Consider the following 22,809-nt stretch of genomic DNA (forward strand, 5'->3'; position numbering starts at 1 on the left):
ATTCCTGACATAATAGCTTCTATTTAAACAATAAGAGCTGGTTTCTGAATAGGAAACATTCTGTTAAAAGTAATCAGCGGTGGCTCAGCTAATCTGCCTTGTTTTCCCTTAGATCTCCCCTAGTTGAGGATGAATTTATTCATAACAAAACAAAACAAAACCTGCTAGATGAGTCTATTTGCATCCTGGACTACACATTGTTTGATTTACAATTTCCTTAATTTTTTTGTATAATGCACACTCCACATTGTGCACTCATAGGTTTCTGAAGCTTTCCATTTCTTCAGCTCATTCATGTGCCCTTACCACGATACCAATGTCCATGTATTCACTGATAAAACAAGAGCACACATCTTCCTGCATAAATCAGTAAGACATCACACCTAAGGAATCTTGATGGAAGCCCTGTTCTGTGCCAAATAAGCACGGGATGCCTTTGCTCAGCGGCAGCACTTTGGCCCATAAATTGCAGCAAAATACTGGGCAAAGTTTTGTCCAGCATCTTCTCTGTTTGGTGGGCTCCTGGGAAAAAGCTGTCCCAAAAGCCCTTGCTGAAGAGGGAAGGGGAAGCCTATATAAGGCTGCTACCCCTGAAGCTCACAGCCATTTTGCTTTGAGAGCTTCCTGCCTGCCCACCCTTGGGTTAAAGCCTTCACTGAGCAATTTTGAGTCGCTGGTTGACAGGACTAGAAAGGAATTTTTCTCTCTCAACCTGATTGGCACTTGGTTGGCTGTGAGCCCTTATTTCACCCTGTTTGGATGCATTTCTATGCTGGGTACCAGTTTTGTCCCCCACCACATAGCAGTTGGTAGTGTAGTAACAAAGGCCAATGTGACTAGGCAGTGCCTTTGGTCTGGCACATGAGACCAGCACAACCTCAAATACTATGAGTTTACATCTGCCCAGTCATAATACCACATCCTGATCACTCACTGGATGATGAAATCACCCCTAGGCAGATCATAAACATTCATGAAGCCTCATAAATCCCTCAGAAATCCCGAATTTTGTTTTACATCTTTTATGTATGTGTACACACTCTAATAGAGACAGAAATATTCTCTCTTGCAGACCAAAGCAAAACTCCCACCGAGTTCAATGCTATCAAGATGTAACTTACTGTATACTAATGTAGGCTCCCAAGAACAAGTAAATATACTAATAAAATATTTAACACACTATTGAAGCACTCTCCGTCCTCATTTAATCTAGTTAAAAGTTTCAATGTTCAACATGTTTTGAGCTTAAGTTCTGGGACAAGACGGTAGATCAAGCAAGGCTTTCTACAGTGTTCCTCCATTAGTCTATCTGCACTTGTCTGGCGACTGAGGGGCAAATTGTCCCTTTTCAGGAGGCTAGGAAGGTCGGTATTTGTTACAGATCACTGTATTAGAGGTTCAGAAAGTAAGAATTTCTCAGGGAAACCTAAAGGGGAGAGCTGTGAAGTGAAAATGAGTGGCACAGAAAGAGCTAAATATTTAGTATCCTTATACTCGTAATTGTTTCATCCAGTATCTCCTCCTTGGTGGAGCTGTCCACAATTAAGAAAACATATTTTAAAATGTTTTATATACAAATTTTTCTTGTACTCAGTAGTTACTGCATATATTTATAGATTTCAAAATAGGGTTATGGCAATCATTCTTCCACAAACTGAGGAATTTTGCTAATGGGCTTCATCTGAAATTTAGCATCATTTGTCAAAATAAGCAGCTCTTCATTCACATCAAATTTTCTTTTGCTGATTTTGATGTGTTGATCCTCCCCATCCTCAGCCAAGTGCTTTCAAGCCCTATAATTTAACCTTGAACTTTATGAGTTGATACAGGCACCTCATTCTCCAAACCTTAAGACATTTCAAGGGTGCTAGCACTTACGTTGTGTTTGGTTTTCATGGAAGGAATATCAATGCAGACTGTGGTGTTTTTGTGATATATGATTTTATTTACATCTGCAGGCTGAGCGTAATGTCACAAGTGTGTACGTGGATTCCCATGTGTGCAACCAACACTCATGTATGTTGATACACACACTGCTGAGAGGTTTAGGATCTTTTGCTGGAGTTATAACACACACTTGTCATTGGATATGTGTTTTACCCTCAACTCCATGCCCACTAATATAAGACAGGAGAGCTCAGATTATAAACTCTCCAACAGATCTTGGTCCCTCATTTAATTTGTGGGTGAGTTCCCAAAGTCATAGCTTTGGTTTCTGTACAAATCCAACCTCTGTTTCTTCCCAACTGCAAATGAACCTAGATAAAGACTAGCCCCTGGCTTCCTGTTCTCCTACCTCCCCATCATGTGTCTTCCATTCAGAAGACACTACCTGGTTGTTTCTATAGCAACTTACCAGTATTTTACCAGCTCTTTAGACATGTACAAAGGATGCTTAAGAGGCTGGGCTAGGGCCATGAACTTAGCAAAAAGACTAGTTTGACCACCAGGCAGTTCCTTACACAGTAGTACCTCGGTTTAAGAACAATGCTGTTTATGTACTATTCGGTTTCAGAACTCCGCAAAACCGGAAGTAGTGTCCCGGTTTGCGAACTTTACCTCAGTCTAAGAACGGAAGCCAAATAGTAGAAGGGCACCGGTGGTGGGAGGCCTCATTAGGGAAAGCGTGCCTCGGTTTAAGAACGGTTTCAGTTTAAGAACGGACTTCTGGAACGGATTAAGTTCATAAACCGAGGTACCACTGTACTACAGATTCACATCTTACATAAATAAAATCACAGGCTTGGACGGAACACAAATATATCATTCAAACAACTCCACAATTCTATAACAGTGCAGTCAATATTTTTGAAACCTAGGTTTTCTAAAGGTTTTTATTCTAAACCTACCAGCTGGTTGCCAAGAGGTACAGCAATCCATTAATTTCATTATATGAAAACACATTTGTATTTTGAATTTTCCTTTCTACTTTTCTCCTGAGCCCCAAAGCTCCAGTGACTCTTATTCAAAATATATTGAATAGGTGCTTCACACATGCATTTTTCAGAGAGATGGGCCTAATATCCTCTGTAGCAGCATTAGATGTTGTAGAATTTGACCACAATGTGTCTCTTGATAGACCATTGCAAACAACCAAGTTATTAAAAAGTTACATATCTATATAAAAATTCTAACGGATCAATAATTTTTACACAAGGAAAATAAACACCTTCAGCAAAAGACATTTTAATACTTCGTCTTGCTTTGATAGTTTTAAACCACCACACACTTTAAATATAAAAGAAACTCTGATCGTGAATGCCTTGGGGTGAAATACCCCTAGCAATGCTTCTATGCAAGCCTTTATTTACACAAATGGGCTATGTGCAAGTTTAACACGAGCTTGATGGCAGGTCTCTTGCCTTTTCCACAATATACACCAGGAGGCTTAGTTTGGTCAGAATCAAGTATACCAGGCATTCCCAACCTGCAGCCCTCCAGGTGTTTTGGCCTACAACTCCCATGATCCCTAGCTAACAGGACCAGTGGTCAGGGATGATGGGAATTGTAGTCCAAAACATCTGGAGGGCCGAAGGTTGGGGATGCCTGAAGTATACACTTCCAGATTTAACACTGAATACATTATTTCTGGTAAATGAGCTACCATAGCTGCTAGAGGGACGTGAAAATTTGTGTCCTGGGCATTTTAGACTTGCCTATCCATATACTATCTGAAACTAAAGGGGAACATTGGTTGCTAGATATGAAATATATTGGCATTATTTTCAGCTCTCCTCCACCACTATTACTCATAGAGTGGTACCTCGGGTTACATACGCTTCAGGTTACAGACTCCACTAACCCAGAAATATTACCTTGGGTTAAGAACTTTGCTTCAGGATGAGAACAGAAATCGTGCAGTGGCGGCACAGCAGCAGCAGGAGGCCCCATTAGCTAAAGTGGTGCTTCAGGTTAAGAACAGTTTCAGGTTAAGAACAGACCTCCAGAACGAATTAAGTTCTTAAGCCGAGGTACCACTGTACTCAGTTTTTGGATTCTAGGCAGTTCTTTCCCTTTCTGCCCACTTCCTTAAAAAAAATGGTTCATAAGCGCCTTGGGTCATATGCACCATGCCCCCACCCCCCAGGGCACAGTTGGCAATAGTGCAGACACATGGAGACGGAAAAATCTTCTTGCATTAGCACCAATCCTTATATTAGCACAAAACTGCAGTGAATTTTGCTCGTTATGTTGAAAATGGCATCTGATAGCAGACCAGAAAACCTATTAAGCACCTCACAGACCACAGTACATGGCTGGTGTACTGCTAATGGTCCCAGTGATTCTGAGGCAGGGTTGTCGGTATCCTTCTGTCTCAGGAGACGATGGAGGAGTATGCCTTTGGGGGTGTTGTCAAACTGCTGGGAAGTTACAGTGCCTGTTGTGGCTGTACAGGCCAATACGAGAGAGACATGTTTTCTTTACAGATGAGATAGATGAAGGCACCTGGTGGTGGGACTTGCAGATGCACCATGGCATTTCTTCTCTCTGGTCTCCTCCCAGTGGTCATTCCTCCTCTGGTCACTGCTGCGGATGCTCAACATGACTGTCTCCAGGCACTGTGGTTGCCTGCAAGGGATTCTCACATGGCAGGGTTAATGTTGCCAGCCTTCGTGTCACGTTTGCAGACGCAGAGTTGGTCTGCCAATGGGCCTGGTGCCTGAAGCCAGTTCCTTGTAGAGCACGTCCTTGGGGATCCTGCCATATTCCATTCTGTGGACATGATCAAGCCAGCGTAGATGCCACTGAGACAGGAATGCAAACATGCTGGGAATATGAATTCTGAGGTGGGAAGGTATACATCAAAGTTTGCTTGTATTGTGCTTAAGCCATGCTTCAGCTTCTGTTGCAGCTATGTGAATCTCCTTTGGAAAGTTTTGTTTTCTCTATTTGACAAACAAAGCCATATAGTTTTGAACATTTCCCTCTTTTGTTTTGTTTTCCCTTTTGCCTGAAATGTCAGAGGTTGATGTAGAAAATGTCTTGAGCACCCATGGAGTTGGGAAATAACAAGGAGGAAATTAAATATGACAATCTGATAATTTATTTTAAAAATTGCAGCGCAGCAACAAACCTATTGTAATTCACAGCACCATGAAAACACCTTATGTAACTGACAGCCCTTTAAATGCTCTAGCCATGAGACTGCAGAAACAACAAAACTGCAAATTCGTTTTTCTTTCAAACGGGAAAGAAGAGAATGGTAAGGGAATGAATGAAAATAAAATGCTGGATGACAATGCCATATTAAAAATGTTGTTAATCATTTTGCCATCCATGAGACTTTGTAGCTTCAGTCAAGGTTATGACATACCTTGCACGATAATTTCTCATGTATTAAGTGTGATACAAACATGTGATATATAAACCGTTTAATGTGAGTAGCAATGTCTGCATTATCCCAAGCCTCTTAATTTGCATTATTATTTTACACCTTTTATTGCTTCTGAATAAGCCACAGAGTAACCAAAGTGTGAATTTAGATCTGCAGCGTATTCCTTAGATCTTTCTAACCAATCAGCTATTATTTCCAATTCATTCCTTCGGTGTTGGAAACAGTAGACCTCTGGATGCTGCTGTCTAGGAATTACAAATAGGGAGGGTGCTGTTGTGCTCAGGCCTTGCTTTCAGACTTCCCACAGGCACTGTGAGAGCAGGAAGCTGGAGGGACGCTGCAGGACCTGGGCATGTTTAGCTTGAAAAAGAAGAAACTGAGAGGAGATGTGATAGCCATCTTCAAATATCTCAAGGGCTGTCACATGGAAGATCGAGCAAGCTTGTTTTCTCCTGCTCTGGAGGGTAGGACTTGAACCAATGGATTCACGTTACAAGGAAGGATACTAAACATCAGGAAGAACTTTCTGTCAGTAAGAGCTGTTCAACCGTAGAACAGACTGCCTCAGAGATTGTGGACTCTCCTTGTGTGCTTTTCAAGCTCAGTTTTATCCAAGCCAGAGAATAGTTCCTTCCACCCTCCCATACTCCAATCTACTGCTACAGTTACAGCACCAGCAGTGGGGGAAGGAGAGAGGTATTGGTTCAGCCACTCTTTCGGTCTCCATCCCTCCTCTGTTTCTCTCTGTTATGCTATGGCAGCTTATTAAGAGAGTCCTGGGAAATGTAAATCTATCATGGGATGACATAAAAATGAATAAAGGTAAGTTGATGAAGATTGTGACTATTGTCAATACATTTATTATCCCCTCTTCAACAGCGGATGAATGAAGAACCTTTGGAAGAATAACAGGAAGATGTAAGTTTATCTTTGAAAATATTTTTATGAGACAAATGATACATGTCATTTTTACATGCCTTTTTGCATCCCTATGAAGTTAAGTTGATTTCATCATCTTAGCACAACTGTGCACCCCTGAATTCTCTCTCTCTCTCCTGCTTCTGGTAAACCCCTCAAAAAGCTTATTTATCCATGCCCATTTCTTCAAGGCTGATAATAAACACAAACAAGACCAATCTGATATAAAAAAGTTCCTTCCAGTAGCACCTTAAAGACCAACTAAGTTAGTTCTTGGTATGAGCTTTCGTGTGCATGCACACGAAAGCTCATACCAAGAACTAACTTAGTTGGTCTTTAAGGTGCTACTGGAAGGAACTTTTTTATTTTGACTATGGCAGACCAACACGGCTACCTATCTGTAACTCAATCTGATATAGTAAAGTATGTTTGAGTACTTCATATTGACAGTGCTTTCATCTTGCTGCATGAGACTTGGCTTCAGAGGTCAATAGATCACATTCCTATGCAACATATTGTTATTTGCATCAATCTGCTATTGAGGAAGCCATTTGGAGATCATTCTGTAGTTGCTGAGCAGCTGCAACCTCTATAGTCCATGTTTTTCTGAGCCCAACAAAATGGTTGACCTGGGATTAAAACAGAGAGGCTGAAAAAAGAAGCAGGGGAAGAGCTTTCAGAGCTGGTTAGTGAGAGGCCTATAAATCTTCTCCCATTGGAGCTAAAATTCAGCCCAGCACTGAGGACAAAGCACCTTGTTTACTCAAGGATTTGCACAGTACTTTTATTTCCTCTCTCAGTATGTATGCCTTTGATAATGAATCATGAATTTAAATCTGCGGAAGCTTGTACCTGAGCAGCCACTGTTCTTGTTACATTAGAATAAAGGTAAAGGTAAAGGTACCCCTGCCCGTTCGGGCCAGTCTTGCCAGACTCTAGGGTTGTGCGCTCATCTCATTCTATAGGCCGGGAACCAGCGCTGTCCGCAGACACTTCCGGGTCACCTGGCCAGCGTGACGATGCTGCATCTGGCGAGCCAGCGCAGCACACGGAACGCCGTTTACCTTCCCGCTATAAAGCGGTCCCTATTTATCTACTTGCACCCAGAGGTGATTTTGAACTGCTAGGTTGGCAGGCGCTGGGACCGAACGACGGGAGCGCACCCCGCCGTGGGGATTCAAACCGCCGACCATGCGATCGGCAAGTGCTAGGCACTGAGGTTTTACCCACAGCACCACCCGCATCCCGCTTACATTAGAATACTGGGATTTTAATTTTTCTTTCACCCACACTGTCTTTAGATGCCACTTAGCGAGGTAACACATCAATGGCTGTAAATTTCCCCAGGGCTTTTGCTGAAAAGGGACTTCAACCTGGACATATGGAAATATTTGTTTCTTTTGAAAGATTTATAGCCTGCTTTCCACAAAAGTTCAAGACATCCAACACAAAAGAGAGAGTGTCTGTCTACTAAACAATTGCCACTATCACACACACATTTGGGATGCAAACAGAAAGATTTCTAGTAAGAAGTGAGAAGACTGAGGGAGTCAAACATGGTGCAAGTTATGCATGCTAACATATATGAGTATTATTTATTATTATTATTATTATTATTATTATTATTATTATTATTATTATTAAATAAAGTCTAAGTTTCCAGTTATTTGTTTATGAAAATACTTACATTTTGCAATTTTATTTTTAAAAAAATCAAAGCAGCGTACAACAAAAAACATCACACAGACATATTAAATCACAGATCACTGGCTAACTGTAAAATCTCTCTCCCAGCCCTTGTAATTCTCTACATAAGCCAGTTCTTGGCATATAAATGTTTGCTGCAAATGTTAAATGCTGAATCTCTGTTGTGAGAGCATTCTTCAAGACCAGATACTGAAGGCTCAGTTTCATGTTGACACCAGACATGTCTTGCCAGGGCTGCATTCTGATGTGGGATTTTTTGGATTGGTTTTACTGGTTATAATGCTAGTGCTTCTGTTCTGATTTCTAACAATCCTTTTACACTATAGTACCTGTTGCATTAGAAGGGAGGTGGGTGGTGCTGTGGTGTAAACCACTGAGCCTTGGGCTTGTCGATCGGAAGGTCGGCGGTTCAAATCCCCGTGACGGGGTGAGCTCCCGTTGTTCGGTCCCAGCTCCTGCCAACCTAGCAGTTCGAAAGCACGTCAAAGTTCAAGTAAATAAATAGGTACCGCTCCGGCGGGAAGGTAAACGGCGTTTCCGTGCGCTGCTCTGGTTTCGCCAGAAGTGGCTTAGTCATGCTGGCCACATGAAAAAACTGTCTGCGGACAAAACGTTGGCTCCCTCGGCTAGCAAATTGAGATGAGCGCCACAACCCCAGAGTCATTTGTGACTGGACTTAACTGTCAGGGGTCCTTTCCCTTTTTACCTGTTGTATTAGGGAACTGTGGCTTTTCAGTCTCTGTACTTCTGTGTGGTGCTGTACTTTAAATGGCTGGAAAGAACTGCATGCCAGGATATTTCCCCAAATTTCATCACTTAGTTACACCACAAAATTCACTTTCATTTTCCGAATAAACAGGGTCACAAATGGATTAATACATCTGTCAGCACTAAACTTCCACTGAATTCCACCAGATTCCCAGAAACAGCCTTTACATCATGTTACAGATCACATAAAACACAAAAATGAAGAGGCAAGGAAATGTTGGGAAGATGGAATGCCTTCTGAATGCATCCCAAGTCAGAAAACAACAAAAGGCAGATGATCTCAGTGACTGAGCTGGGGTATAAGGATTCAGGTGGCACCAAAGGTATGCTGGACCCAAGTTGTTCAAGGGATTTGTAAGTGAATAGCAGAGCCACGAACCTGGCTTTGTAGCAGATGGAACCTGTGCAAATGTTTTAACAATGGTGTCACATGCTGTCAGCTATCTGCCCCCATCAGTAGTGTAGCCACCATGTTCTGCGCCAGCTGGAAATTCCAGACCAGGCCCAAAGGTCTACCTAGAGGAAATCAAGGCAGACCACACAGAGTGCACTGCAATAATCCAGTACTGAAACGATAATGAAAGTGATTTAGTCCTACAATATTTTATTTAAGAAAAAATTCAAGAACTGATTTTCCTTTACAAAGGACTCATTTCCTAGCACATTAAAGCGTTCGTTACAATTTTTCCTCTCTGAATTATATGACATTGCTTCTAGAGGGAATCGTGAAGACAAGAAAAATATTGCCAAAAAGAAGGAAAGAAAAGAAAACCCACTGAAATTTTCAAATTCAATTAGCACTTCCATTTGGCTAAACCTCTGTGTGTGTTGAAAGGAAAAGCTTGCTGACAAAATATTCCCTGTGAATGATTTACTCAGACTTCAAAATAGGATGTCTTCAAGATGCTATTACTGTACCTTTTGTGTTGGGCAGAACAAGGCAAACTGTTTGCTGTTGCTGCTGCCACCACCAAGTCTCTGCAGAGTGGCAGAACTGTCACTGTATCTCAGACCAGCCAGCCACCCATAGCTGATGCAGGGGAGGCTTATCTTAGGGGCAAAGTGCCAAGATTCTGACCCTTCCTTCAACCTCCAAAGCCATGGTCCAGTCTTGGTCCTGTCACCCATGATAATTTCAATACAGTTCTAGTGACTGAGTGGCTTCTGTCCATCTTCCCTGCTTAGAAAGTAACAAAAACCACTAGCAGTAGATCCCTCCTCTGTCTCCAATAAGAGGAAACAGGTTTGCTTGTTGTTGGTTTTTTTTTAAAAAAATGGACAGATTTAGGGAGGGAAGTATGATTTCTCTCCCATTCTCCCTGCTCTTCTCTCTGAGGAGCCATGCCTGAAGGCAGAAAACTTAAGCTCTAAGCTCTTTTGGGGTCTAGTGGGGCAGATCTTGAATAGACCCAAGCTGTTTCCTCTTTTGAGAGTGCAGGTTCATTGACTGCCTCCCCCCCCCTCTGCCACTCATGGTGTGTGCATGCATAAGAGAAATCAGAAATCAGAAATCAAAACTTTATTAGCAAAGCCAACAGGCCACAGCTGTACAAGAGTTAAAAGTGAGAATAGGGATAAAAGGAAGAAAAGAACAGGCAAAAGGAGGTCCGTCGGATGAACAGGTCTGTCACTCAGATGGTGGCCCTCAATTTCGCAGCTCTCTCGATGTACCTCGCGACCTTCTCTGTTATCTGACTATCCGTATCAGATAATAGAAAATACAGTGTAATGTCTGGTGAACGGCCGGGGTTGGAGAGAATGAGTGGAGTAATAATCTCATTCCTTAGGTCTTTGTAAAGGGGGCAAGAAAGAAGGACGTGGGACACTGTTTCCGTGTTACCATCTCCACATGGGCAGAGTCGTTTTTCAAATGGAGTCTTTTGGTAACGCCCTTCGAGTACAGCAGAGGGAAGAACATCCCATCTAGCCAATGTAAAGGCACGTCTGTATTTTGGGATGGTTAGTTTAGACAAATATGAGGCTGGAGAGTCAAAATGAGAAGGGGGAAAGTAGGTATACCATGGGCACAGTTTCTTTAAGATAGTCAGGTTGTTTTGTCGTTCAATGTCTTTCAGGCGCTGGCCTGTTAGACTCTTTGCTTTAATGAGGCCCATTGATAGTAGGGACTGTGAGTGCAGACCGCATGTAAGGAGTTTTTGATGCACAGTTTTAAACCACTTGCTTTTGTGAGGGTCTTGCATTACTAGCGGCAGTAGACCAGGAGGATTCAGATTAATGCATGCATAAGAGATTTGCCCAGGCGCCTTTCTTTGAGGTGAGGTGGGAAAGCCCAGCTTTCCTTCTCCTAACTGAAGGAGAAACAAAACTCATGTGTTTGTATGGCTGGGAAGGTCACCATATCCCCCGTATGTCCCCGTACAGGCATTTTTGCGTTGCCCTTCTTGATGTCAAATTTGTGCCCATTTCTTCTCTTGTACAGAGACTGTACAGTTTGTTTTATGTGTATGCATGTACACTTGCACACTTTAAAGTGCCCACCCTAAAAGCAAATTTCAAAGATGGGACACAGCAGGAGATTGCTTAGATACCACTATGGCCACCTGTTCACTTTTCCTAGGTTTCTCCCAGCCTCCCCACTTCCTGGGGGAAATTGGGACAATAAACACCTCTCAACAGTTAATGCTGTCATCTCTCAACAGTTCTCCTTCTGGTTACCTATGCGTAGGCAGGAAAGAGAAAAATGTGGGTGCAGTGGTGCCACATGTAAATCGTGCCTGAAGAAGAGCATCTGTTTCTGAGTGTTGCTATCTCAGTCTCCTCAGCTCAGGAGAGCTACTTCCATCCCTAGCCCACACCGCCAGCATTCTTGCTGGCTTTTCTCCATTTGCCGGTGAAGGAGAATTAAAAAAAACCCAATCACTATCAGCTCCTACTCTTTCCTAGAAGTCTGTCTTTACAGTGGTACCTCGGGTTATATATGCTTCAGGTTACATATGCTTCAGGTTACAGACTCTGCTAACCTAGAAATAGTACCTCAGGTTAAGAACTTTGCTTCAGGATGAGAACAGAAATCGCGGCAGTGCAACAGCAGCAGGAGGCCCCATTAGCTAAAGTGGTGCTTCAGGTTAAGAACAGTTTCAGGTTAAGTACAGACCACCTCCGGAACGAATTAAGTACTTAGGTACCACTGTATTTTGATCAGAGAAGAAGGAAGAGAGATGGGTGGAAAACCTGGAGAAGTTCTCTCTCATTTCAGAACAGGAAGGGATGGTGTTCTCTGGGACTCCCATCTCCACTATATATTTAGAGCAATATCATGCCACTTTAAACAGTCATGGCCACTGGTGGAGGAAGAGGAGTGGGGGGAAGCTCACAGTCCCCGCAGCGCAATCCCAGCAGGGTGCCATCGCGGCTGCCCCCCACCCACGCTGGGCGCCCTGCCCCCGCAGGTGGCGCACCCTGCCCCCAGAACGCGTGCCAGCCCTGCCCCGCCTGTTCTCCACCCCCTGGTGCCAGAGCATGAAGCTCCGCCACTGGTCATGGCTTCCCTCAAAGAAGCACGGTAACTGCAATTTGTTAAGGGTGCTGTTAAGAGAGTCCTATTCCCCTCATGGATTTACAATTATCCCAGTGGTTTAGCAGTCAATCCCTCTTCTCAACAAACCCTTGGAACTGCAGGTCTCTGAGGGGAAGAGAAATCTCCAAATAATTCTTATGATCAAACGTCAGATTCCAGGTTTCTTTGAGAGTATGATATTGCGTTAAATGTATAGTGCAGATGGGACCTAAATTAATATTGAGAACAAACTCTCCAACTGAGTTCCTGGGTAAGGGTAAGGAATGGATAGTTCTCATTTATAGGAGAGGATGGAAAGGAAGTGGAAAAAACTACCAGAAAGAGAGTAGGGGATAAGTCTAGGAATGTATTTTTAAGGGGTTAGGCTTTTATTTTCTGCTTATGCAGTATGCTTGCAATGACAGGTGTGGTTGGGCAGCCTTTGTTTATTTCTAAAAAGAGAAGTTCCAGGAGCCAAACTTGGGCGGCTGCCCTGCTCCATACAACATGCATCTTCAAAACAGTAAGTGGATATTTAGCAATAAGGATGTGCATTCTCCATAGGTTAGTGGCACAGTTTTATTTATATATTCCAGGACTCGACCCTGGTATACAAAAAATGATTCTGTGGTTGAGTCATAGCATACATGAAACATGGAGATTTTTCTACTTATAACCACTGACAGCAAGATGAAGTAAAAAAAGAAGAGCAGGCTGTGTAACTAGGCCTCAAGTAGGAAAGCAATTCAAAGAGAGAGAACTAGCTTGAGAAACTAAATGGCATAAAAAACAGAAATGAAGACATTTTGTTCTGCTTGCATAATATACGATTTCTAGGTCAAATGAGGATCTTGTGTATTGCCATTTTGTCCTCATGCTTCCATTTTGTCTCACATAGTTGTGAAGCTGGCAAGGGCTGAAAACAAACGATAGAGGTAATGGACTGGCTGAGCTAGCCTCAACTCTCCCTTTAGCCCCTGTGCTATTTTTGAATGTGCTACGGCCACATTCAACGAAATCAGGGCACCTTAGTGACATCCCACTCAACATCATTACTTTTCAGAAATGTCCTTGCTACCTCCATCTCTGTTGTTCTGAAAAATTCCCGTTAGTGGACACCTTGTTTTGTGTTTTTTACCACTAGAAATGTAGGGGGGTTTCTGAATTTTGTGCGCCCGGGATAGGGGCCGGGGTTATTTTCCTGCTGATATACACATTAGAATCATAGAGTTGGAATAGACCACAAGGGCCATCGAGTCCAACTCCCTGCCAAGCAGCAAACACCATCAGAGCACTCCTGACATATGGTTGTCAAGCCTCTGCTTAAAGACCTCCAAAGAAGGAGACTCCACCACACTCCTTGGCAGCAAATTCCACTGTTGAACAGCTCTTACTGTCAGGAAGTTCTTCCTAATGTTTAGGTGGAATCTTCTTTCTTGTAGTTTAGATCCATTGCTCCGTGTCTGCTTCTCTGGAGCAGCAGAAAACAACCTTTCTCCCTCCTCTATATGACATCCTTTTATATATTTGAACATGGCTATCATATCACCCCTTAACCTCCTCTTCTCCAGGCTAAACATGCCCAGCTCCCTTAGCCGTTCCTCATAAAGCATCGTTTCCAGGCCTTTGACCATTTTGGTTGCCCTCCTCTGGACACGTTCCAGTTTGCCAGTGTCCTTCTTGAACTGTGGTGCCCAGAACTGGACACAGTACTCCTGGTGAGGTCTGACCAGAGCAGAATACAGTGGCACTATTACTTCCCTTGATCTAGATGCTATACTCCTATTGATGCAGCCCAGAATTGCATTGGCTTTTTTAGCTGCCGCGTCACACTGTTGGCTCATGTCAAGTTTGTGGTCAACCAAGACTCCTAGATCCTTTTCACATGTACTGCTCTCAAGCCAGGTGTCCCCCATCTTGTATTTGTGCCTCTCATTTTTTTTTTTTGCCCAAGTGCAATACTTTACATTTCTCCCTGTTAAAGTTCATCTTGTTTGTTTTGGCCCAGTTCTCTAATCTGTCAAGGTCGTTTTGAAGTGTGATCCTGTCCTCTGGGGTGTTAGCCACCCCTCCCAGTTTGGTGTCATCTGCAAATTTGATCAGGATGCCCTTGAGTCCATCATCCAAGTCGTTGATAAAGATGTTGAATAAGACCGGGCCCAAGACAGAACCCTGTGGCACCCCACTAGTCACTCTTCTCCAGGATGAAGAGGAACCATTGATGAGCACCCTTTGGGTTCGGTCAGTCAGCCAGTTACAAATCCACTGAGTGGTAGCATAGTCAAGACCGCATTTTACCAGCTTCTTTACAAGAATATCATGGGGCACCTTGTTGAATGCCTTGCTGAAATCAAGGTAGGCTACATTACCTACATTTCTTTCTCAAAGCCCCAGAATTCTGCCCACCTTTGCATTTTATGCTCCCACCATTGCCTGGGAATGCCAGTCCTTGCTGATTTTTTGATTTACCCTGCTGCCAAGGATTGATCTCCCTACCCCAGTCGATTGAGTAGTAATACAGTACCCCCCCCCTACTCTTCCTCCTCATTTTTCTTCTGGGATAACCTTCAGTATATTGACACTGATTTTGTATCCTTTTGCTTTTTATTTGGTAAAACTCCCTTGTGGGTTAAGTCACTTTTTGTTTGGACTTTGTTTTCCTTTCTTGGGAACCTTATGGAGATTTCCTGCCATCAAGACAAAAGACCCAAAGTTTCCCATGCGGTGCTCCTATTCATTTGTCAAATTGTGCTACTTTCTGGATCAGCTGTTCCAGCCTGACAGCAGCCTATCCTCCAGCAGTGGAAGAGGCTCACTGAGTTGCGGTGGAGCCACTGTGCTAGCTTTGTGGCAGTTGGGTCAGTGCTGCTTACTGGGAGGGTGAGGGGGCAAGGTGAAGGTCAGGTCAGTGTGGTGCAAATGCAGCAGCAGGAATACGGGGTTGACTTTGCTAGTGCATTTGCATCATGCTGACCTCCGGCATCTCACCCCTCTGGAAAGCTAGCATGATGGTTCCACACCACCTGGTGACCTGCTTCTGCCCAGCAGAATTAGAACCAAGGGCAACATAGAGAAGACATTCCCCCCAATGTCAGTCATCCACTTGAACAGCAAATATAAATTCAGACATGTCTTATTTACTACTGTTATTATTACAGTTTATTGGTTGCTTGACGTGTGATCTCCTAGTGACTTAACTTTTTAAAAAAGGCCTAATGCATGGCATTAAATAAGAAAAAAGAACAATGTATTACATACGAGTCACACAATAAAACAGAGACAATAAAACAGTAAAAGCTTCAGCAGCAAAAAAAATAACATCAATAGACAGCAAAATGATCATAATCCATCAAACGCCTGGGAGAAGAGTTAAGTATAGAAATATGTGTCTTGAGCCAGTGTGGCAACATGAGTTTGAACAATAGCAGTGGGTGACTCAATGGGTCACATGCAAAGCATAGATGGAAAGAAAAGTCGTTCCATTACAGCTGAGTAATGCTGTCTTTGGGCACTGCATGCATTTGTGGATAAGTGCCTTCATGGTATGTCCTTATAGAGGGCAAACTGATATTTCATTGTGCCGCTACCATTTCACACCATCCCAGTAGTCCAGTCTAAAAGCATTGCACTGATGCACCTGGCTGCAGAGCTTGCTTTGATAATGTAATGCTTCTGGAGATACCCTATTTTGCTGGCACAGCATTCTGCGTATGCACATTCTAAATATTTGTTTGCTGGTGCAGCAAGTCTTAGGGAACAGCAATTAGTCTCGCCCTGAAGCGGGCACAAGTGACTTCATGAAAGAAATGGAACATACCCACAATTCTCTTCACATGCATGTTCATTTCTGAGCCGTAGTGGAGTCCTTTCCCTGGATTCTGCATTAATCATGTTTTGTTGTGACACTGAGTATCGGTTGCTTTCCCCCTCCTTAATTCCAGCTCCAGAAAGACCACATATATCAATTTCCTTTTCATTGACGCTAGCAAAAAGTCTAGTTCATGTGGCAGTGAAGAATACCCAAATGTGGTTCAATGACATCTTTGTTCATAACATTGACATATAAAGCTAGGCCAGCTTTTTTTTTTTTTTTAAGTGTTTGCTATTACCATATCCCCTGGTCGCCACCTATATTCCTCCCTTTCCTTCTGGAACAATACAATGTCAGACAAAGTACTGGTCCAGGGACATTGCAGGGGGAACTGGCCATACCAAATAGGTTTCAAACCAGGGCCTTCCACTACCTTACTCCTTGCATCCTGGATCTTCAGGAAGCCAGGAAGACTAGACCTTAGAGCATCAGTGGCCAGTGCATGGTTCCTCCAGATGCGTAATAATACAACTCCCAGCAGCACCAGCTAACGTGGCCAATGGACCTCAGAGATGGTTGGAGTTGTAGCCCACAGATGAGCCACCCTGTCTTTGAGTCAAAAGTTATAGTTCCAGCCTGAAGATAATCAGCTGACTCTCTAAACCAACTGGAACACATACATCGAAGACAATTCATCAGTCTGAGTAACTTATCTTGAGCATTTCACTCTTCTGTTGCTGTTTTGGAAGTTGACCTTCTGCCTGCTCCCAATTTTGTACTTGTCTCTGGCCCTTTAATTCTTGTCTGCTTGATCCAGTGTCTATCCTCCAGCCTGCTGGTGACCATAACTGCTGCCTATGGCCCTCTGCTCCTCATGTTCTTGATCCAGTGACTAACCTCCCTCTTATCTATGGCCGCATTATTGCCCTTCTGATACTTTCCTGCCTTCACCCAAACTGGATTCCACCTGTAGCCAACCTTGGAAGGAAGCCAAGGGCAGCAAAAGAGGAAAAGAGAAAGCAGTGGTATCACTGCTACACAATAAGCCTCTTGAAATTTGCAAATAAATTTGCCCCCGTACAAAACTTTGCCTTACAATCTCCCCTACCAGCTGATACATTTTAGTGCAACTCCATTTCCCCCCCCCCAAAATGTGCAAATAATCCCCAGCTACAAATCCTTGCTTCAGATTTGCCACCTGCAAATGGGAAAGTTTTTGTGCCAGTTTTGCTTAATTTTAGAAAGACGATCCCCTTTGTTTGTTACTGGTTTGATGAAGCAAAGCATGCTGAATGGGATGCAGAGTCCTCCCATTGGCCTTGCACCTTACATTGCATAGATCTCTCTCTCCTCCCTCCATCATAATTTTACACATTGAGAGATTTGAAGATTTGATGTTGCCAAACATTCCATGAGCTGGAACCTTTTCAGACCTTCCCAAACACATGGACAGTGGGAGCGGGGAGAGGGAGAAGGTTAAGGAGCAGGACAAAGTCATGCAGCTCCTGTCAAAAGAAAGCCTGGGCAAAAGTTAAGAGGCAAAAACCAGAAGCACACAGTGCTGTAGAATAAATCTCACGGCATCATTTGTGGAACATTGACTTCAAAGCCTTGCACAGTTTGGCAGGACTGCACTTCATACAGTTAAAAGCAAACTGAACAGCTGAACTAGTTTTGATGGACGCTGTTTCCATTTATTTAAATAGAATAATCAGAAGTACCAGATTTCAATAAAGTCACCCAAAGTAATTTTGGAATTGAAATGTAAATATTAGCCCAAGCTTTTAAAAATGAAAACAGAAGGATAGCTCTTCTAAGCATATTATGCTCTACATTTGCCAAAATTAAAGGTGACCTTTTTTGTTCTTGTAGTTATAACCTTACCTTAGAAAGCTTGGTGTTTGTGGTGTTAACACTCTAAGGTTGCTTTTTTGAAAATCTCTCTGCTGGGCATCCAGCCTTTATCCTGGATGGAATGAATCTGAAATTCTTAGCTCAAGTGCTCTTAGCAGATACTGTTCTACATCATTTCAAACACTGAATCATAGGTCAGTACAATTTTTCTGGCTTGACTAAAAATGAGCTAGCATGAAGACTCAATTTTCTAGTGAATTACACAGTAATGCTGTTTGTCCTACAGGGCCTTTTAATGTAAGGTGACAGTTTATGGAGGATCAGCTACTTCTGCTTTCTCAGACTTAAAATAACCAGGCCTTGCTATGAGAAAGTGTTATTACCCCAAAGGAAGCTTGAAAAATAAGGCTGATGCAGCACTATAGCAAAAATGTAGAAACCATGCTCTAGGAAAACCTGGGATTCCTCAGGCACCTTTTCATCTGTCTGTCTGTCTTTCTCTTATCTCTTGTCTGTCTACCAGAAGGATCTCCAAGGCAATTTACAAAAGAAATTTTGCCTAAGGAGAGCAATGGATGTGTTCTAGGACAAAATGACAAGATCAGTAGTGGCAATGAGCTTTACTGAAAGATAATGTGCCAGTGTCACAAAGCTGGAATCCATCTGTCTCGAGAGACAATGGAGTGCACCTCCGGGGATGAAGTCAAACCAATGTGTTAGCAGCACCAAAGCAGCCACAAACACCTCCCTTGTTCTTTTAGAATGGCAATGGTGCCTACCTGAGATGTGCCAGAACTGAGTTCCAGTGAGTTCCAGTGAAAAAAAGCCTTGAGTGCAGTATGTTTGGCACCAGCTGACCACAGGAGTTGCTGGAAGGATGTGTACAAGGCACCATCCAACTATCTTAGGGGCTCCACCCTGGATTTGTGTAGAGTTTACTCCTTATCCTTTTCTATTCCCAAAGATATGCCACAAGACAGCAAAGGTTTAGGACTAGAGCTTTCCTTCTCCTAGCTGTGTTACCTTCCCAGGTTGATGAGCCCCATCTGCCCCTCACTTTTCTCTACAGCATGCACAGAAACTGCCTTCTGGTCAATTGGACTCACTATTGATCCCGCCCGCTCAATCCACAAGAGCCTGTCTTCGCATGCAGGGGATGTCCCTGTCATCAAGGGCTAGAGACCCACCGGGTACCCTCAGCTGACTTAGATGGCCAGTTGAAGCTGTTCCTGGGGTGTGGCCGCTGTTGCATGCTGACAGCTTCTGAGAGCCACAGGTGAGAGTGCAGGTGGAAACCACAGTTACCCCAGTGTCATGAACTGGCAGGGCAATGGGGAGCAAGAAGAGGATCCCAGCGAGGGATGTAGCTGGGACTGGGACACACTGGGGCAAGCTGGGGATGGGGAAGGGAAGGTTGGTGTAGGAAGTACTCATGGGGTGATTGAGGATGACAAGGGGATGAGGGTCAGTGCACAGAAACCAGAACAGCAGGACCCATCACCAGAGCCAGAGGGGGCCCTGTCTTCACAAACACGACAGGCTCTGAGGCAGAGGGAGCAGTGGATGGGATACTCCAGGAGGTTGAGGGAGGCAAGGGCCCAGAGCCCAGCTCCCCAGCTGGCCAGGTGGGGCTTGGTGTGTGAGTCCTCAGCTGGAGTAGGCTTGGAACAGGTGAGGGTCACATGCCTCATCAAGCCCAGATGCTGCAATCAGCATGCAGAGTATAAAAGGGCAGCAGAGCTGGGGTGCTGTGTCTGCTCAACTGTCCATGTTGAGGGACCTTGACTTGGATGCTTCTGAGCCTCCATGGGACTGTGCTTTGGGTTTGACTCTGGACTGTATCCTGACTGCTGGATTTTGGACTTGGCTACTTGGATTGATCTTCACACTTTGAACCTTCAGACTTTGAACTTGCTGCCTGGTAAGCCAGGGGTTCAGGACACCCAGAAGGAGCACAACATGTCCCCCCATCTGAGGTACTACCCCTCCCCTAACACCCCATCCATGTAATATACCTCTTTCAGACCTTCCTTTCATGCTGACACTAAATGTGCAGAGAGGCCTGGAATAGCCATATGTCTTGGGGGCTCTTGTGTTGAACACAAGGCACAAATGGCTGGGGCTAGAGGACACGTGAAGGGCAGAAACAGTAAGCTGTGATAACAACCCAGCTCTATTCTCTGTGTGCTCAATATATGCACAGTGAATTCCTGAAAAAGGCTAGAGAAACATAGCTAAGGAGAATATTGGATGTGTCCTATGACAATAATGAGGTATGATAACGCAGCAGAATAGTCTTGGCTAGCACTCTTCATGAACTGACTGAGCACCGTAGAACATGGACCACAATCTTCTGCAACACAGATTCCCTGGTCTCCAAACTGACACAGAAATAGATTCCCGAAGGCAGAAGCTTTGCAAATGATTGCATTATGGAAAGAAGAGAAAATGTTATTCTAGCTTATATGAGAAGTGATAAGCTGACAAATTTCAACATCTCAATTCAGCTTGAGTCAGTGCAAGGGCGATTTTCTCAACCAACATTGAAAATAACAATGGCCACGATCCAGGCAACGTTAAGAATTGTTGGCAGCAATCCTGAACACTTACATGGAAGTAACTCCCATTGAACTTAATACAACTTGAGAGTAGATGAAGGATTGTACTGCTAAATGGCTGCGCTAAAAATGTAATTAACTCCCTCTGCATTGAAATCGATGTGATCTTAAAATGTTTAACTTTGGCTGAATCTAGCCCATTGTTTTTGTTTGTGACCTGTGGGATAGGTTTTACAATGATTTAAAGCAAATTATTGAATGTATCTACTGCTGCTAATAGATGCCATGCTGCTGTAGATCCTTACTATAGATTTTTTATTAGTTGAAGGAGTGATGACTCCTAATGAGTATGATGCATTAGTCATGGCTTGCAGTCTATTCAGTGCTGCTACCGCTTACAAAACTAGATGCTAATTGAATTCTAATTGGATTTTAATTGGAATCTAGTCAGAACCAACCCCGGCAGTTGTTTTCACTTTTGAAATTTAAGATCCCATCTGGCTGATATTAAATCTAATTCAGTACTGGCATCATCTGCCCCCAAAAAGCCTTGTGCCCCAATCTAGGCAACTAGGAACATAGGTTAAAAAAACAACAACAAAACTTTGTTGTGCTACCCAGAAGAGTGTTGCATATGAAACCACATGGTGTGCAATGGGGTTGTAGTTGTTGCTATTCTCTCTACCCACTTGCCTCCCTGTAGGTTACAAGCTTCTCCTGTCAGACAGTTAACTAAAATACTGAAGTTCGGTATGTTTGGTATTCAGGAACAAGGAAATGCAATGTGGGGGGAAATTTCACCTGTTGAATATCTGCCTGTTGCACAGCTATTAAAGGCTCAGCTCTGTTGGGGAAAATAATAATACATTTTATTATTTATATCCCGCCCATCTGGCTGGGTTTCCCTAGCCACTCTGAATGGCTATCCTATTTTGTGGCAATCCTATTTTTGCCACCTTGCTACCTACCCATTGGAGATGCTGGAGAGCTAGTTCAGCTGATCTGCATAAGGGAACCTGTATCTACATGAAGAGTGCCCATAGTATTCTAAGATGATTTGGTTGCAATGTGTTCTACAAATATTTGTGGTTTTTAATGGGATTTTGGAATAATAGCTATATAAAAATCAGGAGGGAAGAGAATGGTGGGCTGAATTATGACTTTCCTCCAGTCCATAGAGAAGACTTTCCCTTTCCTTACTCTGAATATAACTTTGTCAGATCCTTTGACTGTTATTAAATTAAAACCTTCACAAAAGCTGCTCATATATTTTCAAGGTTTTCCTATAAATTAAGCTTTTCCTCTTCTAAAAACGAAATTCGATATCCTCAAGATACTGTAGGAGCTAGCAGATAATACAGTAGAGCTGTCGTCAACAAATGGCAATCATTTTAAATAAGTCATGCAAAGAGAGAAAGTATCAGATTCATAACAGAAATAGCAAACATTCAAATGCATAAAACTGCCAGAGAGAAGAAATCCATGGCGTTCTCGCCCTCAGAATTCTGAGAAGCTTGAGCTGTTCCAGAGGCATAGGAAGCTTTTTAAAAAATAAAAAATAAATGGATAGCATTTAACATTTGAGCATGAAAATGGTATTATTTATAACTTTTTTTAAAAAAATGCTATTTCCTTCTCTGAGCCTTCAGCACAAAAGTCTTATAACTAATTAAACTATAACAGATCTTTCCGTGTGAGGCTATTAATTTTGAGTCCCAGTAATTCTTTGGAACATCCAGAAGATGGAAACACTTATTATGCACCATTAGAAAACGTAAGGACAGATTCCTGCATTGGCATGCACATTTGCAGTGCCATTTTTCTAGAAAAAGAGGTGCCAGAACTCACCATGAACGCCTCCCTTGTTTTCTTGCAATGGCACCCACCTCAGAGGTGCCAGAACTGAGATCTGGTGAGTTCTGGCTGGGAAAAAATAATCCCTGAACATTCCCTTATATCTGCAATACCCACAGAGGTCAGAGATAGAGGTCAAATGTACATTTGTGTGACAATGCACATCGAGATCCTCAGTGCTCTTCCCCAACCCCTAGATACTAGGTTTTGCATGACTTTGCTGCACCTGAATATGCCTGCATCAGGGTCCTATTAAAGGCAGAAGCCTCCAAAGACAATCTGGTATTTATGAACAGTAGGATGTTGTTTCATTAGTACCTGCTTCAAAGGTATGTGCCACTGTGTACCTCTCTGCTTTGAGGAGAATTGCCAAAAATAAGAGCTGATGACAGCATAAAAAGCCCTGAGCTGGAGCATCAGAGGGGAATAAGTTGCGGAGGGGGAAGAGAAAGCAAGACCTTGGTTAAAAGGGTAGGTTACATAACCC

General features: G+C 43.2%; 1 protein-coding gene across 2 annotated transcripts in view; it reads left to right on the forward strand.

The window, feature by feature from the left end:
• Nucleotides 1–5,865: 5,865 nt before the first annotated feature.
• Nucleotides 5,866–22,809, forward strand: part of LUZP2 (leucine zipper protein 2) — a 326,571-nt gene continuing 309,627 nt past the window's right edge. Inside the window, exon 1 of one of the 2 annotated variants that reach the window (XM_083464752.1) lies at nucleotides 5,866–6,157. The gene's annotated coding sequence lies outside the window, so the exon portion shown is untranslated. The remainder of the gene's footprint in view (nucleotides 6,158–22,809) is intronic. The other variant, XM_083464751.1, reaches the window with a different exon arrangement.

The sequence above is a fragment of the Podarcis liolepis genome (assembly GCF_965112155.1).
Source record: "Podarcis liolepis genome assembly, chromosome: 1".
Classification (NCBI taxonomy): Eukaryota; Metazoa; Chordata; class Lepidosauria; order Squamata; family Lacertidae; genus Podarcis; species Podarcis liolepis.